This window comes from Heterocephalus glaber, unplaced genomic scaffold (assembly GCF_053883595.1).
Source record: "Heterocephalus glaber isolate CG9 unplaced genomic scaffold, H.glaber_assembly_v1.0 deba00001579, whole genome shotgun sequence".
Lineage (NCBI taxonomy): Eukaryota > Metazoa > Chordata > Mammalia > Rodentia > Bathyergidae > Heterocephalus > Heterocephalus glaber.
In genome coordinates, this window is record NW_028258360.1 from 7,913,152 (window position 1) to 7,930,455 (window position 17,304).

Consider the following 17,304-nt stretch of genomic DNA (forward strand, 5'->3'; position numbering starts at 1 on the left):
AGCTAGGCCTTGTTTGTGTATATACCTGAGATTTGATTATGTATCATAAAAAATGGATACATGACAGGTTATCTAGTTGCCAGGGGAGGGGAGAGGGTTTCTAGGAAACTTAGTTACCTTGTTAAAAGTACTCTGTTCTTGATTCCCAGTTATCAAGAAAAAAAGCTGCTGTATTTGGAGAGAAATGTTCCATCAGGGCACTAGTCAGTGCTTAACAATCAGCTTGCTAGGAGAACAAAATAAAGCCCAGGTTTGCAGGACTTGCCAGTTTCCACAGTATAAATACTTGTACTTTAACCAGGACCAGGTCCCTGGCACAACACGAGGGAATGCAGCATTGAAGAGGAATCCACAGTAACATGTTAAGATGTAGTTGCTGCATCCTATAAATGCAACACAAGTGGTAACCTTAAGAGCATGCAGAGGAGTAAAACAGGAAATGTCATGCCTCGAATACACATTACTTCCGTTTTTATATAATCCACTTAACTGTAAATGTATAGGTTTAATTTGTGACTGAGAGCTGTGTTTGGAGCCTTAAGCGGCCCTCTCTAGTGCTGGGGAGCTAGGTCCGGAGTGTCACTGGATATTGGCTCTGTCGTTTCACCTTAGAGGACAGCCACAGGGCCAAGTGTTGCCAGGCTCGGCAGCATTAGGCACCTCTGGGCCCGGTAGGGCAGGGTCAGCCTTCTCCTCACAGTGGGACACTGGTGCAGAGGGTCAGCAACGGGCAGGTGGTCTGTGCTCTGAAGCTCTGACAAAGGTCACCGAGGAGACAGGCAGCGAAGTTCGGGGTTCCATGTCTCCCCTTCTGCAGCAGCCTCCAGACAGGAAGCTTGCGGTGGGCAGGGTTTACTACACCCGGGCAGCACATGGACGAAGCGCCTGACCTTGACATCACTGTGAAGGTCACAGAAACCAGCAGGCACGGCAGGCAGGCCACTGGGTGGCAACAACTGACCCCTGCGAAGGAAATAACATTTCTGGAGCTCTCCTTGCACTGAGTCAACTCGGACCTGTTGAACTCCGGAAAAGGAAGACACAGACCATTCCGAATACGCTTGTTTACTCCACACCAACTACAGAGACTCTCGAAATAAATATGGTATGCAGTGTAGTTGTTTCTTCTCTCTAGCTAGGTTTTATTTTTCTCAAGTCATCCGGTTTTCCTGGATGGCGTCGGCAGATGACATAAAGTCTCGTTCCTCCTTAAGATGCAGGTAGTAGAACGGGGGTCTTCTCGCAAATTGAACTCTTAGAGGGAGGAGTGAGCTCACGCCCAAAGCCGCACCCCTGCTGAGCGGGCGGGGAGACGCATCAAACCGTGGGTGACTGAGAGGGGATGCACAGCGTCGCCCTCCGAGACCACCAGGCCTTCTGCGGCCTGCAAGGGAACGGCTCCACGTCTGTCCAGCCAACGTCCACCCGGAGAGGGGCGCCAGACAGCGGTTGCGCGGAGACCTCTCGGAAACCTGGAACACGAGGCGAACGTGGCGCCGGCCTCTTCTGCGGAAGGCGCCGGCTCTACACCCGGAAACCCTGCCGGGGTCCGCCTCGCAACCCCGCGCAGACTCCAGCAGAAAGGTTCCGGCAGCTTTTCAGCTGCTGCTGTCCGACAACTTTCCCTAATTCTTTTAAATGGTCTGTTTAGAATTTCACTTATTGAGATTGCAGTACAGTAGTTACTTCTAACTTCCTACGAAGTCATTCTTGTCACCTAGGATTTCAAAATTACTTTCTTAGCCTTGAGCAAAAAGCTTTATGAATCTAAATTTCCTCTGTATCTGTTGTTACTTTTCCCGTTCATGTCTTGTGTTGAAAATTTGTTTCTCTCCCCAACCCTTTTTATTTTCCTTAAAGAAATTATGTAATGACCTGTATACTTTATTGTGCCTGTTACTTCCTTCACTCATAAAGCTCTGGGATATATTTTTGATAATTTTATTAATTTGTGCATTTATATCTATTGATTCCTACATTTTGCCTGCTTTTTTCTGTACTAGGTTTATTTTGTTGCTATTTTTCTAACTCTGTGAGCTGGATATCTGGGTAGTTATTTCTTCATAATTGATAATGCAGTGATTAATTGCTATGATTTTTCTCAAGGATGAATTTGGCTCTACCTAGTGTAATATGGTATATTATTATAATTTGTAGATACTTTGCAATGATGCATCTTTCTTCTGTCTACCACCCATCTTCCCTACAGCCTTAGCCAAAAGTCTTTGAAGAAACTTAGGTTCCAGTTCCAGTGGGATGTTTTATTTTCTAGGTTTTGCTCATCTATTGGTGTTGCAATGCATTAAGAAAATAACGTCATGCTTCATTTTGGAATGGGTTGAGGTTTCCTTTGTCATCCTTGCAGTTATTTCAGGTTGAATGACCACTTTGTTGACAAGAGTTGGCAGAGGGTAAAGGCAGAGGTAACCCAAAAGTCTCAGCGAGTAGATCAGTCCCTGTTTAACTATCTAAAGGATACATATATATCAGCACAGCACAGTCAGGTGGCAAAAAGATGAGCAGTAATTTCAGACAGGTTGAATATTTAGCCCGGAAATTCCCCACTGGAGAAACAAAGCTGCAGGTAACATACCTAATTTAGTCATTTCAGGCTGTAGAAATCCTGCTGCAGGTGGATGTGAGTCCGTGCCAGAGAGCATCTAACTGGGCACAGGTGTGCAGCTCAGGCCCTGTGCTGCCAGGGCCATTCATCACTGCAGGGCAGGGTGCCCTTCTCTCTAGTCTTCATCCATCACCCTGGGACTTGGGTTGTACAGTCGCCTAAGTCAGTTCTTGAACTCAGCAACTGAGAACCAGGACAGAGGAGCTTCCCAGACAGCTCCCAGAATCATGTTTAAAGAAGCTTGGACCTCTTGGAGTGCTCCTTGGGCTTGTGGTCAGGCACATACATGGGCTGTGACAAAAGGCTTACTTCCCATTTTCAAGGTATAGAATTATATATATATATATATGGCAAGATGTCTAGGTTTTGTTTATCATTGTTTTGTCCAGGAACTATGCCACAAGAAAGGCATGAATCACATCTTCTTACTACAGTTTTTATGTCTCATTGTATTGCTTGTGGATTTGGTTTTACGAAGATTTGTGCATATATATTCATGACTATTGGATTTTGGTTGTAGATTGCACAATTTTGATTCCAGTTTGGACCTGGCAAGCTTTTCCCACCTGATTGTCAAGAGTCATTTTGTTTTAGTGACTTACACCCAGTAGACACTTGCATTTTATTTGCTAATTCCACCTAGGGGTTTTTTTCAATAGACGCTTTAAAATAATTAAAGTCTCTGGACATGATAAACCTACTTATTCTTGGATTTTTGTTTGTGTTTTATGTCACTGTACTTTTTGATGTCTTAGATTATTTTAAACATATCTCCTGTGTGATTGTGTATGAGTGTGTGTGTGTGTGTATGTGTGTGTGTGTGAGAGAGAGAGTTCTGATTGTTTGGAAGCCTTGAAATTTTGTTGTATTGCTTGACTTTAGAACTAAAACCTTATGTACATTCTTCACTTTGCTCTGACTTACAGCAATTAACTGTATAAATTAAATGCATACTAGCAATATCCTGTAAATAAATGTAGGCTTAATAAATGATGCTACTGAAGAGTAATTATGTAGAAATATTAAGTTGTTTTAGTTATGGGCTACTTCCTACAAGGTAATTCTCTCTGTGTTACAGATTTTGCTGCTATTCCAACCTAACTGTGCGTATTTGTGGATGTTTTGCTAATCAGCTCTCCAGGTTGGTGAACTGCACTAGACTAAAGAGATTGGGAGCTGGAGACTGTGGGCTCCTTGAACTTGATACCATGAGATGTGGTAGGCTCAAGGAAAAGTAACTTACAGGAATAATTGTTATAATCTGATTGTCCTTGTTTGCTGACAGAGGACTTCTCCCTGTGACCAGTTTTCCCTCCTTTCCTTACTGTACTTTTGTCTTTCTCAGATAATAATGTTTATGTACTGTAGTCCATTTTCCTTTTCTTCTTGTCTTTCCTCGCAGTTGCCTTCTGTCCATTTATTAAGCTGTAATGTGATCACACTTCAACTGAATTTTGGAAAGGTAATGGAAAGAAAACAGTATTAACTAGAGAGACAGTAGAGCCCTAAGGGTGCTCAAAACATGCTCAAAATCAGAATTTCATTCTCAAACAATACTGCTGGGGCCTTGAGTCAGAAAGAAGCACTAGGGAAGCAAAAGGCTTTTGAAATGTTGTGCATAGAAATGCAAGGAGAAAGAGTTGAGCAAAAGTTCCAACAACTTTGTTTTTAATTTTAAGTAAAGAATAAAAGATGACCACTAAGCTTTTACAGTATTACTTTAGAATATTTGGTGGAACGATGCTTAGTTAGGAAAAAAATAGCATTTATCTGAGGAATAGTTTTTCTTTCATTCACACCTTGGTCCATTAAACAGAAGTGACTGCCAATAATATTCTAAGGGTGGTGTCACACTTCTAGGTATGACAGCCTTTTGAATACTTAATGTAATTATAATGAAAAAGTAATCCAGGTACTTACAGAAATCCAGAAAAGTAGCAGCATAGAAGAAAGGAAAATTATACCTGATAGAATTGACATTGTATTCATTATCTTTCATAGCCTTCTGGTTTTACTAACATGAAAACAAATATATATTGAAAACATATTATATTTGTGTATTACTCTTCAGTTCTCTTTTCACTTACTATAAAATACAATAATTTTCCATGTCACTACCTGGCTAACTTAATGCTTTATACAGTAACACTCTCCTACCCCCTGGGCATACATCCCAGGACCTCTTCTTGATGCCTGAAATCATGCATAAGACTGAGCCCTTTACAGACTGTATTTTTCCTATGTGTAATACTTATGATAAGGTTTAATCTGTAAGTTAGGCACAGAAAGAAATATAACAATATACCGTAATAAAAGTTATGGGACTCCCCGCTCCCCCTACATATCTTATTTTCCCTTCACTTTCTCACTTACGCAAAACACTGCCTGCTTCTCTTCAGATGATCTGAATTTGCAGGACAGCTACTCGCACCTTGGCGCATTAGTAAGGAAAAGAGAAGTTACTTGAATATACCCACTGCCAGATCGACCTTGGACACTGAGATTTCATCCCGATATTCAGGACAGCGCACAACTCCACAATTTGAATTATTTCTAGAATTTTCCATCTAATGTCTTGGACTGCAGCTGACCACACGTACCTAAAATGCTGGAAACCAAAACTGCACTTGCAGGGCCACTGTGGCGGTCTTTGCACAGGCCCATCTCACTTCTCCCAGCGGCCCAGCACCACCCGTGGATCTGAAAACCCAATGCCGCTCTTGCACCTGGGGAACAATTGGTCTACAAACTCTTAGGGTGCAAAGTCCTTCTAGTAGAACATTTGATCATGATCCTACTGATCCTACTGTATACGTGTTTGTAAATGTGTAAACCCTTTTACACTCTGTATACAAATTCATGTACCTGTTTTAAATTTATGATATTTCTATTGTTTTTCTGAAATTTGTGAAGAACTAGACGTTTAACTTTTTTAATTTGAATTTTTATTAGAGCATGTTTGCAGTACATAATAATGATGTTCCTTGTGAGGAGTTGGCACATGTACATAACACATAATAATTCTTCTTTCATCCCCTTCCCCTTCTCTCCCCTCTTCCCTCCATCTCCTCATTGCCTTCTCACCTGCAAAAGATCTCTCTCCGTTTCCTATTTTCTGTCTTTTACTTTGCTCATTGATTTATTCACACTTTGGGTTTCTCATACAAGAGAAACCGTGTGATATTGAAGCTTGGGTGTCTGATTTGTTTCACTCAAATTTGTGCTCTTCAATTCCTGTGGAAACGATTCTGTGCCCTCTTTGCTATGGACTTCACCCCCGCCCTTGTCTGCGAGGCCTCAGGCTGCCTTTCCTCGGGGATTCTGTCCCCCACGAGGCAGGCCTGCCCTGCGGGGTTTCCACAGGGGCCTCTGGGTGCTCACAGGCTCTGCGCTTGGTCTGCTTATCGCGTGGAGGTCTTTTGAGCTTGTGTGAACTATGGGGCATGTTCAGGTTGCCTTCTTGCCCCCTTTTCGAGGTGGTCTTTGACACCTCCGGATGTGTCCACACATCTGCAGGGCTCTGTCAATGAGGCTCCTTCCTTCTGGGACCCTGCCCTCAACCTGCAGCCCCTCAGCCTCCCTAACTCCCACCCTCAAGTTCTCTGGTGCAAGAGGAGAGTTCTCCCTGCACTCCCTCCCATGCCTCTGTCTCCACGGCCCGCTGGACCCTGGGTCCCAGCCATCAGCCCTGTCCCCTGTGTGTTCCGTCCCCGAGAGCAGTCAGGTGCTGCTTGTCCTTCAGGGTCTCAGCCACTGGAGTCATTCCGTGCATTGTCCTTACTTGTCTAATTTTTTGTGACAGTAGGTTAAGTCCAGTCCTTGTCCCTCTCTTATGTCTGGGAGCAAAACCCATTCCATTTAAATTTCAGTAAGAACATAACATGCACGGGACACTTTGTTTTTCCTTACACACATCTGATTTGCCTTTCGACCTTGCTTTGATGCCAATTGCTTTTGGCCAGAAAACTTGCCGTTTTCTTCAGAATGACTCCTGGATGCCCACATAAGAATCCCTACTTGCCCCCGGGGGTCCATATTTCCTTTCCTTCACCATCCCAGTTGTGTTGGGTTTTAAATAATCTCCAAGGTCTGCTCAGTGACTGAATATTCTGTGACTCCTGTTCTACTACCTTTAACCTCAGGCCTGTACATGGTGATTCCAACAATGGGATTCATGGTTAGTTTGTAGCAGCATGGTCCCCATCACATTGCCAGACTCTGACACAGGATGGACACTCAGCAGCATGGACATATTTCTCAGGCAAATTTCTCCAGTTCTGCATTCTTTGCTCAGCAGCTGGGGCACCTTGGGTCCGCACATAATAATTTTGTGCCTCACCCATCTCACCTTAAAATGAGACTATATGATAATAGCTACCACCAATGGTGATTGGGAAGACTAAATATATATTTTTTATGTAAAGTGCTTGGATTACTGCCTGGCACACAGTGAATACTCCATTAATGGGAAGTAATCATGTCATCTGAAAACCCATGGCTAACTCACTGTGCAGTGACCCACACTAATGTGTTCTTCTCGTGAACAGATCTCCTTTGCCGCTCCTACTCAGATAATACACAATAACCACATATTCTGCTTCCTTTTGCATAAGTAAGCTCAATTTTACTTGTTTTCTATCATTTAATAAGACCACTGTAGATAGTTTAGCATTTACATTTAAAAGTTTGTGTGTTTGTTTGCACAAGCATCCTTATATGAATTATTATTTACAGTGGTTAAAATCTGGAAGCAATCTTAGTATCTAATTATTGGGAAACAGTTAATGTCACTAAGCAGGGTATCATGAAGCCACTATACAATATTTTTATAAAACATATTAATAAGTGATGAATCTGGCCATATCATAAACCATAAAGGTAGAATTATGTGTGTGTGTGTGTGTGTGTGTGTGTGTGTGTATAATTCATAGGCTGTTCAAAGTTTAAGTGTGAACATATACTGTAGGTTTTTGGTTGGTTTTGTTTTTTTTTTTGTACTGGGGATCGAACTCTGTTCCTCGCGCTTGCACAGCAGGCGGCAAAACCACTGAGCTAAATCCCCGGCCCCATATCCTCTAGGTTTATAGAAAGAATGAAGTGACCCCAGTAGCCCTCGGAAGTTGATATTTTCTGTCTTTCTGTGATCTTGGCATCACTAGTCCTGCTGGTCCCCAGGTGTTTTACTTGTAGAGATACAATCCAACACAACACCCATGGGCTCTTTCACTCAGCAAACACATCATCTCTGTGCACACGTGCATGCGTACAGACGTGTGTATGTGTGTGTGTGTGTGTTCATTCATTTATTTTCATTCCCTTACATAATTCCTCATTGTGATTTCTTGTTACTTTGCTCTTTTTACTGCTTTTTTCTCTTTCCTTCTGTGGACCTTCAGGGACATCACAAGGAAGAACTAGAGGAGATAATTTGTTTTTCATTGTGTGAAAACTCTGACAAATGAAACCGGACAGCTGAAAAACAATCTCGACTCCATGCCGTAGTTGAAAGTTGGTACATTTCGTAAACAAAGACTGATGTTGTTCTCAAAGACAGGGGAGGATTCCCCGAGTAAGGGAGCCCGTTCCTGATTATCCACTTGATGTGGAGCTAAGTGTCTTCAGAACATTTCTTGACATCAAATTTCCCCACACTTCTCAAAATCCATCTTGAGCCTTGTATTGAACACTATATTTTTTGCTACAAATGTCTGTGACTGGGAAATGACAAGCTAAAGTGCGTAAGAGCTTTAATCCAACATCGGTGGACTTAACGTGTTCTCCACATTTCACTAATTGCTTTCAGTGAAAAGAAGTCCAGCATGATATGTCCTGACCTGACCTTTGCCATTTGTTCTCCTTAATCATCCTGTGGGGGTGACTTCGTAAATGCCAGTTATTTTAGGGGGCTTTACCCTCTTTACCTTCAAAACTAATGCTTTGCAATTCCTTTTTGTTCTTCCTAGGCCACTTTACCAGTCCTGATGACTGGTAGAATTATGGTTATGGGGAGTGCACACACACAGCTTACCAAACTTGCTTTATGTTTAGATGAACTTCTGGGAAGTCGATATTCTACTTCCTTTCACAGTTATGAGAAGGTTAAGAATCACCCTGAAACCTGGACTGATGTCACGTAATCCACAAGGGGGATTTAGCGGTCCCCTTGCAGGATCAGGTTTGTCCTCTAGCTCATTCTACCTTTCCTTGTGAGGATGCGTCAACCTCTTCTCTCTGCTCACTGAAATTCCTGTGCAAACTTGATCCTGGACTTACAGATTTATGTTTCTAAAGCACAGGTATTCCCTGGCTTGAAGTCCTCACAAATCTTAAATGGCTGTCAAAGCCTTCTGCACAAAATTCCCAGAATAGCCATAAGACTGACTCTTTAAAAAGATATAGACATGGATTTCCATCACATCCAATCTACTATCCCTGAGTATGGTCCAATGTTTCTTGACTTATATTTTTCTCCCTGTTAAACTTTTTATCTTAGTCAGTTTTTCTGTTGCTAAGACACAGTGTCCAACACCCACAACTGAGAGGAAGAGAGGTTAATTTGGCTCACAGTTTTGAGAGATTCAGTCCATGGGTGGCTGGGTACAAGACAGGAACACTATGGCAGAAGGGTGTGGAGGAGCACAGCTACTGGCCCGGAAGCAGGAAGCAGAGTAGGAGAACAGAGTCAGAGAACAGCTGGCTACAGACCATGAGTTTCCAAGGCCCTGTCTCTAGGACCCACCTGGTACACCCATCCTCTGCTAATCTGCTAGGCCATTCCTAACCTAATGGAGTGACATATCCAGATTAAAGTTCATGCCTTCATACTCTTCACAGCTCTTGAGATTATTATTTGTCAGTAAATTTCATCACAAATGGCTTATCAGCACAGCTGGTCATAGCATGTATTAATTTTTTTTTAATTTTGAGACAGAGTCACACTAAGTCCCTAAATTGCTCAGGCTGGGCTTGAACTTGTGATCCTCCTATCTCAGCCTCCCGAAGTGCTGAGATGACAGGTGTGCGCCTCCATGCTGGACCCAGATCACCCCTTGTATCTCACTGAATTACTATGGTGCTTTTAATTCCAATTAATTAGACTATGACTATTTTGCTCTTCTTGTGCCATTAAATGTATGCATCAAGTTATATTAAAAATTAAACAGCAATATATTTTCAAAGATATCCACAAGTAAGAGTATTAAAATAATTAGAGGTGGGCTCTTGGGGAATCAATCCACCTCTGGATGTGCTGAAGGTAAGTATTTTCTTTCCTTTTCATCTTCATCTCCTTGTGTTCTTAAACAATATCTTACTAGAAATGTGGACCATGAAATGCTTGTTAACTTCATTTCAACTTTTAAAACATATTTCTCCAAGAATGAAGATAGGCTAAAAAATTTAATTAACTATGGTTAAAATACTTTATGATTTGTGTGCATAGTAGTGAGGAGTGAACCCAGAGCCTTCTCACTTAGCTACATCACTTTTTATTTTTTGAGATGGACGATTGCTAAATTTCCCAGACTAAGTTCAAGCCTGCAAACCTCCTGCTTCAGCCTCCCACAGTGCTAGGATTACAGCACGTGCCACCACACCCGACTTTTTCTTAAATTCTATTTTTATCTTCTAGTGATCAAGGTTATCCCCAGAAGCCTTATTTCAAAATGGAAATTGTGTTACTAAGATTAATGTAATGTTTATTAAGTTATATTTCCAGTAATATGTCAAATTGCATTTTTGATTCTTTTACTTCATCTTTAATTCTGAGGCAGACATGATCCTTTTGTGCAGAAGGACACTCACTTGCTCCTTGAAGCCACAGTGCAAGCAGCTTGGCAGCATCAGGCAGGCAGGAGGAGGCTGGAGTGTTGTCCTCCCCTTGTGCCTCTCTCTTCCATGTGCACCACCCAAGGTGCACTGGTGGCTGAGATGCCCAGGGTCCCTCACTAAGCATTTGCACCCCTCTGACTGAGATCTGCCTCTGCTTCCCTGCAGCAACCTCACAGACTGGCTTCCAACCCTGTGCGCGCGTTCCCATGGAGACAGAAGAGGAAGGATCAGCAGCAGCCAGTGAAAGTCTGATCCACACAGGGCGTGTGCTGATTCTCACTGCTGATGCCTCCACAGAGGCTGCACTCCTTCCTGGAGATCCCCCACCAAAGCCAGGAGAGTGCTGGGCTATAAGGCATGGCTGTCTTCATCGGAGTCAGGACAGTGACAAGGGATGGCTCTGCCTGCAGAGCCCAGTTCCCTGTGTTTTGCCATTCAAGCAATGGAGAAGAGCAGCCAAGGAGGAGTTCAGCATGGAGATGTTCACTAATACAGCTGAGAAGATGAAGAATTCCTGCAATACGCAGTTATGAAATGCACAGAATGGTAACTGTGGTCCCCAAAACTGCATCGTACACTGCAAATTTGCTAACAGAGGAGCTCGTAGGTGTTCTCCCCACACACAAGCAAACAACAGTAACTGGGTGAGGTATAATTAACTTGATGGAGGTAATCATGAGGTCGTCACAAAATATGGTGTGATGAAATGAAATTATTATATTAAAAAACACAATGCCATTAATTCCTCTCAATCCTCTTCCTTCTGCCAAACACACATCCCATCATTCTTGCTACTTTCTGAAGCAATTCTAGAAGTCCTCCTTCGTGAGGGTCTTTATGAGGTGTGATAGAAAATACAGTGAATACCTCTGCTGACCACCATCCAATGGGAAGGCAGGTTCATAAAAACATTACCTCATCCACCTTAGTTACCGGATCTTGCACTGCATAACTTCTGTCCCTTCCCCAGTGTTGAAATGACCTCAAAAGGGAAATGTTGTGAGTTGATTCAGGCATGGAGGCAGCTAGGACAGTGCAAACAAAGACACCCCCCCCATGCTTCTCATACTACACTGTATACCTGGAAGTCAGGCAGTGATACCTGTCAGTGACTACTCTACCTCAATGACATTGCAAGAAAAAGACGTATGGTTGGGGCCACACTCTGTGGAAGGGACAAGATGGGTAGAATGAAAAGACAAGAGGGTCCTTAGGTGTCTCAGTATGAGTGTATGTGCCAGTGCCTGGACATGAAATGGGTTTTGCTCCGTTTTGACAGAAAATGTCACAACAAGGCTTGATTGTTTCAAAGTGACAAGTTGTCATTTCTAGGTCACACTTTGGGGTGCTTGTTGAGGGGACAGATGTATTTAGGGGACAGATGTCATGTCTTGGGGCATCATTTATCTGCCTGGCAACCAGAAGAGTTTCCATCACACAAAATTATTAACTAATTGTTGAGGGAATTACCAAACTAATTCTTTACATGACTGTAGGAATAAGTGCCATGTATATCTACCTGCTTTTTATCTGTTCTGTTTGCTTGTTCATCTTTTTGCAGTACTTGAGATTGCATCGGTAGCCTTCACACCAGCTCTTTTTATTTTTTATTTGGAGACAAGGTCTCACTAAGTCACTAAGGTACCCAGGCGAGACTTGAACTTACATCCGTCCCGCCTCGGCTTCTGAAGGTGCTGGAATCACAGGTGTTGACGACACCCAGTCTCTGTCATCCTGTGTTCTCTTCTCGTGCTTATCACTGAACGGGTTATGCAAGTGTGCTTCCTGAAAGTATGGTACTTTCCTTTCCAAGTCTGCTGCAGAGGCTCCTAAACTGAATGCTCCCAACGTCCAAACGCTGTCCCTTGGCATCAGAGCACAGGCAATTGAAGACTGGCAAAAGAATAGGACAATAAAAAATCAGGCCATGGGGCAATGTACTGGAAATCTCTTGTCATGATCTCCTTACCATGAGGCCTTCGCTGCAATACACCCCAGCCTTCTTTACCGCACTGTAAATTAACATACAATCACCAATAAAGTTCAGTTTACCTTCAGAAGAAATCAGAGCGAACTATTTCTGGCAGCCTGTAGAACATAGAAAGAATAATTATAGGTTAATCTGTATCATTTCTGTTAAAATAGCATTTTCCAAATGCAATTGTAATAACTTTCCATTGGAGAAAACCAGGAAAGTATGAAAAAACAATCATTTTCTTTATTCGCATTAATTTAGTTTTAGGGACTCGTGTGACTTTGGTAGCTCTTCCTGTGGGGTGTGCGTGTGCGTGTGTGCATGTGCGTGCGTACATGCACGTGCCGGGACTGGATTGCTCTGCAGCACTGAGACCACAGAGAATGCCACTTGCCGCTCGGGCTCCACACTGTGTAGAGACCAGCGCAGCTCAGGGGCCCGCTTGCCAGCCTCTGGTCCGAGTCTCCACTGCTCCCAGCGGTCCAGAAGCCTGATGTTCCCAGCTGCTGTCACCGCACTGCCTTCTTCTCCTGGGGCTTCTGACCCAAGAGTGTGAAGTTGATGTGACTCCCTTTGGACCAATCTCCACGCTTGCAGACATCTGAGAACATCACTGGGCTCGGAGGACCTCCCGTCAGTTCCTGCTAACTCGCAGTCACATTCTTTGTTCACCTAGTTTCCAGGCAAATATAAAATTTCTCACAGGACAGGCTTTGAGCTTTGGCAATGACATTACTGTTCTGTTCTCTTCGTGAGCTTTTACTGTGTCAACCATCTATTAATGATGTACCAGTCTGTGCTTTCCCAAATGGATGCCCAGCTTCCTGGCCAAACCCTTCCAGCCTGCAGCGGGATGGCACGGTGCCCCCGGTGTCTGAACGGTTTCTCTGTCTGGTGCCTCTGTGGTTGAGACGGGATCCTCACCTTCTCAACTGTCTAAGTGTCTCTACCAAGTGAATGGCATGCAGATGTCTTATTACTGCCATCATGAGATAAAAATAGCTCCTGAAATGACAGCATCTGCTCTTCCCACCCGGCTTCCCCTCCCTAGCGAGCCACAGGAAGCGTGATGTCGGAGACATAGAGCAGGTTTAGCGGAAGCTCACTAAGCCTTGGGGTGGTGTGGGTGCAGGTGAGAGAGTTTCCGGGGGGCTCATTCCCTGAACAGCACTGTGGGGTACACGGAGGTGACGGGCAGACAGTGGACAAGGACTCTGCCCTGCAATCCTTTCCACACCACGAAGGCAAGATGACCAGAACCGAGGAAGATCACCCTTGATCCTTGGAGATGCCGGGACTGGGGCTCTGTGTGACAAGGCCAGAGGATGTAACTTCTATTTGCTGCTGTGCCCTGCATGGATCCTGAGGAGCACAGGACAGCCAGAGCCTGCAGCAGGGACCCTGGCACCACACCTCACCAAGGGAGGGGACATCACTCACAGGAGAGACTCAGTAGCGTGCCAGGGGCACAACTGTGTCAAAGAAAGACAGAGAATCACCAGTGCCAGGCACATTCACTTAATGAAGCAGACAATCAAGAACTTAAATCAGCCCGGCATGCGCTTCCACTTTGTATATTAGAGACCAGGTTATGAGACGCGTGCAATAACAGGAGATGCTGCTAGGGTACATTCTAGGCTGTTTTAAGTATTTGTTGAAAAAAATGACTTGTGATTGAAAATCAATTCAAAATTGAACAAAATTCATCCCAGCAATAGCATGAAAGCTGGGATTTCAGCCCCGCGTGCTCTGCTGTCTTTACGCTGTGCTGTCTTCCCTCAGCGCGTGGCTGTTTGGCACTTAATTCCTGGCCCCGGCTCCTGATTGCAGAGACAGCCAGTGCTCTGTTTGTCGCTCCTGTCTGCACTCAGACTTTCTGTGCAAGAGAAGAGTCGTTTAACTGAATCAACCTCTTACAAACTCACCCTGACATGCCACGCGTCCTCGCCCTCACAGTTAGAGACAGATTTGAGTCAGGGCAGAGCCTGTATCAACAAAGGCACAGCGTGCCTGGGGGTGGCTGAGGGGTGTCTGAGGTAGGATTGCATGACTAAATCTTACAGGAGCATTTCTGAAAACCGCATTTGAGATGGAGATTTAACCAGGAATCTAAAATTTCAGCTGATGTGGGGAGCTTGTCTCATAATATTCTCTACCCCACAGGAGGGAGTCACCAGGGCTGTGTTTTCATGACAAGCCAAGTACAAAGTGAAATGAGGCCAAACTGCCTACCTGCCTTTATGCCCATGGTCCCAAGTGTTTAAAATGTGAACAGACGCGCTCTTATCTCTGCACCCCTAACTCTGTGTAAATATACACATTGGAACAGGCCCGATACAATATGTAACAGAAGAGGAAACAAGCAAGCGCAGTCCCCTGACATATTTTGTAGTTCAGGAGAACAAGTCTTCTGTTTACCATGGAATCTCAAAGTTCTCGTCTTTGTGTTTATTCTTTGCTGCAAGATGTTTGCGTTGGAAGGGTTCTTTTCTTTCTTTTCCCTCCAGTGTGTGTTAACATGAAGCTCATACGAGATCACTGCTCCAAAATACATATAAATATTTGTGAGAGGGTACATGAACGGGGATAACCTTTATTAGGTAAAGGGCATTAGCCAGCACTGCAGGCTGGTGTTCAAAACACCCCAACAGAAGGAGAAATAATCAAGAAATTAAATTCAATAAGTGACCTATGATATTAGCATGTGTGCAGTAGTAATGAATATTCAGTTATCTCGGTGGATTTTATTATTCCTAAATCAAATTATTTCAAAAGGCTACTGCTTTGACTGTTCAACATATCTTCCTTAAAGTTTACAATGCATATATAAAATGCATGTGCACCACATGGTACTGTTGTGATCATCCATGCATGAACACATGGGTGTATTCAGAAATGAAAATATTCCTGAAGAAGCCATGTTCAACTGCAGAAGAAAGATGTTAGTGTCTGTCTAACATGTGGTGTCTCAAAGGCACAAAACCAGTGTATGAGGTAACATTATAAACGTAACGCATATTTCACAGCTGACTTATGGTCGATGTGGTGCACACCCAGCCTGGTGCTGTGCTGTGCTCTGACCAAGTGAAGATAGGGCAACTTCCGGGATCATGGGGTCACAGAAGGCGGGCGTCTGATGCCTGACACACTCCAGCTGTCAGAGCCTCAGCTCGCCTGTCTCCCATGGCCTTGCACACGGCCCTACAGCTCTTTCTTTATCATGCAAGAAGAATTACGGCACCTTGTCCCAAACGTGATTAACAGCTCTTTCTTTTCTGCAGGATCAACCAGATTTCATTGTTGGAATGTCATGATCTGGCTCTGTCCTACCAACCTACTCATTTTCTATTTCCTTGGGACCTGATAGTTGTTTGGCTTTTCCTTTTGCTTCTATTATGTTTCTTTTTTTCCCCTGGTCATCATCTGTTTTGGAAGCCATCTCCCATATATGATCTTGCAGTATTGCTGCATTCTTTACATGCTCAGAAGGGATTTGACATGGGCCCCATTGGATAGCCCCAGGGAAGACAAAATGGCCCAAATGATCCATATCTTTTAATGGGGTGCTGGGAAAACCACAGCGGCAATACCAGCAGCAGCGGAAGTGCACATCCACTAGGGTAGCTGGCTGGCAGGTGGATGGGCGCTGCCAGGTTTGGCTACTGTCTCACTGAGTCCAGCGCTTGTTGCTAAAACTGAACACTACCCACTCAGCCACTCAGTAAGTCACAAAGATGTGATGTTAACTGGAATCATGGTTCTGAAGTGTGTGAATTCTGGGCTGGATGTCTGATGAGGTAGCTTTTGCAAGTGGGGACTCTGCCAAGGGCTCAGGAAGATCAGGGCATTGTGTGGCCACTCAGAGATCCTCCCCAAGTCTCTCCTCGTGGTTCAGGCTGTGGATTAGGGCCCACCCTACCTTCATTATCTCCCACTTCTAGATACCTTCTTAACCCTCAGAATGGGGCTTACATTTCAGCCTGAATTTTGGTAGAATATTCAAACCATAGCAAGGATTGTCTTTTTCAACTCACTGAAGACAAAGCCAACAAATGAGAAAGGAGAGACAAGGAATGGAGACCAAAAGAGAGTCCACAGGGGGTGATTTGAACCCTTGCCTGGGTATTGAACCTGTTAGTTACTTTTCTCATTGCTGACACAAACTACCCAACACCAAAGTTAAAGGGGGAAAGGTTTATTTAGCTCACAGTCTGTAGATTTCAGTGTGGAATCTGTCAGCTGCAAGGCAGGGTGGCACATGGCAGAGGAGAAACTTCACTGCATGCAGAACGCAGCAAAAGTAACAAGGGAGAGAGGGACCTGACAAGCCTCCCTGTCCCTTATATTGAATCCAGGCTACTGGGATTGGATGGTGCCAAACCAATCAGTAAACTAATCACCCTCCCATAATCCTAGCATTGCACCATAAATCCATCACACACTCTAGATCCAGCCACCTCTGGAAAACGCTCCAGCTAAGATTGCATAAGGCTTTGGGGGACATCTAGACATAACCGTAACCGAACCCAATACCAAAATCACATTCTTATAAGTTATATGAACACAAGTTTGCCTCCATTTTTTCTTAAATTTAGCTAAGGCAAATTTCCACCTTCTTAATTGATAGATTCATTGCTAATACGCTCTCATGCTGCATCTCAAACAGTGATCTCCTGCAACACTGCTGTGCTTGTGTTTTTGGGAGCAACTTGAGTTCCTTCGCACTCCCAGGGGTTGGCAAGGGACTCTCCTCTAGAGCTCTCTCCCACTGCTTCTCAGCCCAATTAAACTCTCGCCACTATTTCGATCCCACTGAAATGCTTTGTCGGCAGTCATGACCTCTCCGACTCCATCAGAAATTCACAATTTGTGAGTA

The 17,304-nt window shown here is 44.0% G+C and overlaps 1 long non-coding RNA gene across 1 annotated transcript; it reads left to right on the top strand.

The window, feature by feature from the left end:
• The first annotated feature begins 922 nt into the window (after nucleotides 1-922).
• Nucleotides 923-11,176, top strand: LOC110344699 (uncharacterized). Its single transcript, XR_002387432.2, has 3 exons — nucleotides 923-1,105; nucleotides 3,702-3,764; nucleotides 10,619-11,176. It is a non-coding gene; the product is annotated as an uncharacterized LOC110344699 (long non-coding RNA).
• Nucleotides 11,177-17,304: the final 6,128 nt, after the last annotated feature.